Raw genomic sequence first — 6,000 nt, 5'->3', positions numbered from 1 at the left:
CCTAAATACACGCTAATACAATTTTAACACATTTCTAGCAATTTTTTTAATTTGTGACTCTTAAAACTCCATGAAACATACTAAGGCACACATGCACATTTCACAATTTAACAAACGTCATGAACATTAACATTTTGAATCTAACGCTTTCTAAATGTTTAAAATAAATTATTTTAGGCTTAAAAATAGTGTTTTGAGTCTTAATTCATGTATGTAGGCTGTAGACCAAGTCCTATACTTTCAGAGTGTTACAATAACTTTGAATCGTGTTTAGTGGTTGAGGTGAAGTCTAAGCATTACATTGACCCTTTATTGATGGAGTTAAAGGAATTGGTTCGTGGAAAGCTTAATGATTCATTTTCCCAAGGGGGGGATTGTGTACTTAGATACCAAGGAAGGTTGTGTATACCAACTATGGATGATTTGAGGAAACAAAATTTTTGAAGAGTCTTATGCTTTAGATATTCTATTCATCTGAGTGTCACCAAGATATACCTTTATCTCCAAGAGGCCTATTTGTTGGAACGTTCAAAAGGAGACATAGCGGAATTCGTATATAGGTTCCCTAATTATTAATACGTAAAAATTGAGCATAAAAAATCGGGTGATTTGACTCATGTAATCCATGTCCCTACTTGGAAGTTGGAAGACACTAACATGGACTTTGTAGAGGGTTTTCCTCATACACGTAGGCAGAATGACTGAATATGGGTTATTGTTGATAGGTTTACAAAATATGCTCACTTTATCCCCGTTAAGTCTATTTCATCGGTGGAGAAGTATGCTAGATTATACCTCAAAGACATTTTGAGGTTGCATGGTATCCCTTCATCCAATATATTATATAAAGGTGAGAAATTCACTTCTCGTTATAGTAGGCCTTTTAAAAAAGGGTTGGGTAATCAATTGAAGCTTAGCACCGCTTTTCATCCCCATAAGGATGGCCAAGCGGAGCGTACCATTCAAACCCTAGAATATTTTCTAATAGCTTGTGTTATCGACTTCAAGGGAAGATGGGACGATCATCTGCCGTTGAATGAATTCTCCTATAATAATAGCTACCACTCTAGTATCTGCATGATACCTTCTGAGGAACTTTATGGTAGGATATGTAGGTGTCTGTTTGTTTGAAGTTTGTGAATGTTCACTACTTTGTCTAGAGATAATATATGAGGCCTTTGAGAAGGTTCGGATAGTAAGGAATAGGCTGAAAACATTCTATAGTCAGCGGAAGTCGTATGCCAACCATAGAAGAAGATATCTTGAATTTGAGGTAGGGGATAAGGTATACCTGAAGATTTCACCCATGAAAGGGGTGATGATATTTGGCAAAAGGAGGAAGCTTAGTCCCCGATATGTGGGTCATTATTAGATAGTGAAATGGGTCAGGATGTTTGATTATGAGTTGAAGTGACAAAGTGAACTAGCTTCAGTGCATCACATATTTCATGTCTCCATGCATAAGAAGTGTATAGGTTATCCCATATACATCCTTTCTCTTGAAGGGTTAGGTGTGGATGAGAACCCTTCCTATGAAGAGGTTTAGGGGTAAATTCTAGATAGCCAAGTCAAGAAATTGAGAAACAAAGAGGTGTCCTCCGTAAAAGTACTATGGAGAAACCACCTAGTTGAGGGAGAAACATGGGTGGCAGAGGCCGACAAGAAGTCCCGTTATCCTCATCTCTTTTCTCAAAATTCTAGCAAAAGTTGAGTTTAGTAATCCTTTGTAAATGAAAAAAAATAACAATTTTGAATTTGTCTTGATTTGGTAATATGTGTATAATTATGATAAAGGTTCATGCTAGAATATGTTTTCATCTAAATATGCTCATTTGGTTAACTTTCACTTATTTGTTAGAAATTATACATATGTTGAAAAGGGTAAAAAAATACAGGATTTTACCCAAACCACAGACCAACAAGGCATTCTGTGGTCCATTGAACAACCTCTAGGTCGGTGTCTCGTTGGTTGGGGGTCAAAGTTCACTATTAATTTGTAGTTTAGGGAGAGAATTAGTGGATCAGTTAAGTGATTAGTTAAATGAATAGGGGTGATTAATTAACATAGTCAAGGACTATATAAAGGGTTCAACTCATTAACAAACCTAACACCCCATTATTTTCCCAAACTTACATCTCTCTAAAATCTCTCTAGCCTCTCTCTTCCTAAACTCAAACCTCCATTGAAGGAACACTAGAGCCCCAATTCATGGAAAAATTCCAAATTTGTTGAAATATTATCATTAAGGTCGTTTGTTTCACTCTTGGGATTCCTTTCCCCAAGAGGCCCTTTCAAATATCATTTGCAACTTCCCCAAAAGTAGGGTTTCAATAAAGAAATGGATTCTCTTTTAAAAATGAACTTGTTATTTCATTGTGATGAATTATAGTATTTTATCATTGTTTATCTAAGTATTGATGGTAAATTTTTGTTAATCAATCAATATTGTTCCTTTTAAACCTTTTTCTTCCCTACAATCATTATGCCTTAAAGTTCTATGGTAATTATAGAAGAAGATGATTATATGAATATGTAGAATAGTAAATGTTATGTATTACTTATTTAATGTAACTTGTTTATGCACTGTCTAGGTATCCTTATTAATTGAAGTATAAAGGCAATGGAAGGGCAATAAAGTATGAAGATTAATTCTTCTTGAATTCAATTATGAAGTATGATTTGCTTAGGTAGTAACGCTATTATGTCTATTGTTTGGTTGTGTTGTTGATAGAAAGCAATCCTCATCCTTAACCCTAGACTGTTGAATTTTATTTTAAGTATGAAATTATCATAAGATATGATTATTATATGATTGAAAATAGCTTCTCATGACTGTGATAAAGGGTTGAGGGAAAGGCTTACTCAATTGTATATGGTTTTCTAAAGTTAAAGGGAAATTCTCACTTATGAATACCTATATGCTATGATGATGAAATCTTCCCATAGGGGTCTAGAAGAGACTATTTGATCTTGTATGAATAGTATGATGTCTACTAAAGGAAATGAAGGCTTAGTACCAAAAGGGCACGAATATGAGATGGAGGTCTCATGTTTAGTAAGTCCGAACTCCCACATGGGTTTCTTCACGTTTATAAAGTCTACATTCCCAAGGTATGTGTTGTCTCATTCGATGGAAACCTTCACGTCTAGCTAGTTAATGTTTCTAGTAGAAATCTCCTTGACCCTTAATTGTGTTCCAACATAGGAGAATAGCTCAGTGGATCCAAATAGATAGCTATGTACGACTACTTATGCCTTAGGCAAGTGTTAGCCCTCTCTTTTTGATGTGCTAGGAGAAAACCGAGTTACATGTATCACACATGGCTTCATGTCGGCTATTTTACTTCTTTCCCTAATGAAATAAAGTAAATAAATAAGTCAAGTATGTGAACTATTATTAGGGTTTGTCTTAAAGGTTACTAAATAGGGTGGGGGAGGGTATGGTACTTCTCTTACTCATTGGACATGTGGGATCCTAAGGGAGGGTCTTAGTAGTGTTCTTGTGTGATTAAGTTTAATGCATTTTATGTATGTCAATTTTTATATGAACATATGAATCAAGCATGTTATTGTAAAGTATGAAGTTATGTTTTATGCATGTAGTAAGTTATTCAATGTGATGTTTATCTTTGGATAGGGTTATGGGGTTCTATTCTTGGCATTGAATAAGTATTGCTTTAGGTTGCTTATATGTTAGGTTGAATTATGATGTTCCTTATATGTGAAAGTTTTTTATATTATGCATAGTTTTGACTAAATTGTCCCTTTTCTCATGCAATGATGATTTTATGTATAAGAACCATAGTTCATGTGGTTCGAACTTATCCATATTTCATCTCTTTTCCCCCATCATTTTAGGTTCCGGCCATCGAAGAGCTTCTAGGAAACTTTTAAAGAAGACTTGGACATTTCCTCTAAGTTGTTGGTGAGTCCTCCCGTTCGACAATAGTGCATATTACTCTACCTTAGTAGGTTGTTATAGTCTAAATACATTCATTTCTTTCCAATTGTAAAAAATATTTTTGTAAGCCCTATGTACCAATTATTAGATTGTATAAGGCCTATGTACCAATCATTAGTTCTACTTCTCTTTTGATGGTTTAATGTGAGACGGTATTATTGTATAATATCCTTATGTTGGTTATGGTGTCTAAACATGAAACCTACGTAAACTTAACTAATCTAGGAATTTATGTAAACTCTATTTATAATATATAAGAGGTCTATGTATACCTCAATATGTAAAAAGTTTTAATTTTTCTGCATTTTAACCTACGATATGGTATGACAAATGCTAAGAGGATTGTCTAAGTCCTATTCGAGGAAAACGACGTCGGTTACGTCTAGTGTCACGCCCTCAGATACCCTCGAGATGCGAACACGGAACCTAGGAGCACAAGTGATCCCAAGCTAACCCTGCTTGCATTATCATGAGCATACAAAAGATAATAAACTGTTGCGGAAGCTAAATCATACTTAAAATGAAAAGACGGGGAATACCCATATTCTATAACTAAGATATTTGAAAACAATAAGTTTAATAGAAAATAAATATTAACTCAATACTAAGCTGAATCTAACTAGGTCTTAAAATAGCGTCTAAACTAGACTAGAAATACTAGGACAAGCCCTAGCTAAATCTACCAACACATAAACTAAATGACTAAAGACTTAAATGAAACTCATGACTGTTGTCCTCGGAGAATGAGGACTCACCACTAAATCTGATGAATAGGAGATAGGGAAATCGATTTATGCATGATCTAAATGCTGAGAACCTGAACCTACATCACAGAATATATAGCGCACATATGCGTCAGTACTTGAAAAGTACAGAGAATGTAGGATAGAGTAACATTGAAATGAAACATAACTGAACAAGCACAAGAACAAGTATAATAATCTGAATGTGATGTGCTGATGTCTGAGCTAACTAGATGCAATGACCAATTTATAATATGCTTAAACTGAATACTAAATATACTGATAAATGGTCAATGCAGTGAGTCTAACTAAATGGTGGGAGATACTAATAACCATAATAAAACCACATGAGCTAAATGTGGAGTCCGATGTATACGGCCCATAGAGAAGACCCAATATACCCTGCCAATAGTATAAAGGCATGTTGGCGTGATCACTAAACTGATTGCCTATAGAGGGAACTTACAACCTACTTGGCTAGTAGTTCTGGGACTATTGGGTACGCTAAGCCCTAGTCCAACTTGGTATTATGCTACTCCCAATGAATTATGTAAATTAGCTGATTATATCTTAATTTCTGTAAATACTGGATTGCTCAAAAATTAACATGCAAACTAAGAATGCAACAATTAATCTGCTAATTATGAATTTATAACTGTGGCATTTAGAGTTGAAAGGGTTCTGAAATTCATGCGATAATCTGAGTAATAACATGATAATCTGATTTTGAACATATATTTAATAAATTCATGAATTTATATCAAAGTTCTAGAAACCCTAACTTTAATCATGATAAGAGAACCAAGAACTGACTGAAACTAAGGACCCAATGGGTGAAAAGAACCCACTAGTGAAAACCCACATACCTGGTGATGAAATCCATGGAAAAATACTTACGTTTCGGAGATGGAACTGGTGGAGCATGTGGCTTTCTTGAAGTAGGGTTCTTGAGCTTTTATCTCCTCTCTTGCTTCTAATTTTCTAAGTTTTGATTTAATGATTTGACTTGGATATGTTTTAATGATGTTTCTAGACTTAAAGTGACTAAGATCTTATGATTTAGGGTCAAAACAACGTAACATAGGGTTTAAACGGAGTGGGAAAGGTCAAAAATACCCATGTGAAGGTTGCTGTCGGGCCTCACGACGGCCAGGATTGACGGTCCGTTGTGCACCCGATGCCCCGTTATTTGGTCTCTCGTGAGGGCCTGTTGTACATGCCTTTACTAAAATGGGCATAGCCTTTTACTCGCAGGTCTAATTTTTTTAAAGGTTGGTGGCTATGGAAATATAATT

The sequence above is a fragment of the Solanum lycopersicum genome, chromosome 3 (genome assembly GCF_036512215.1).
Source record: "Solanum lycopersicum chromosome 3, SLM_r2.1".
In the NCBI taxonomy this organism is placed as follows: domain Eukaryota; kingdom Viridiplantae; phylum Streptophyta; class Magnoliopsida; order Solanales; family Solanaceae; genus Solanum; species Solanum lycopersicum.
Note: the sequence above shows the minus strand (reverse complement) of the source record.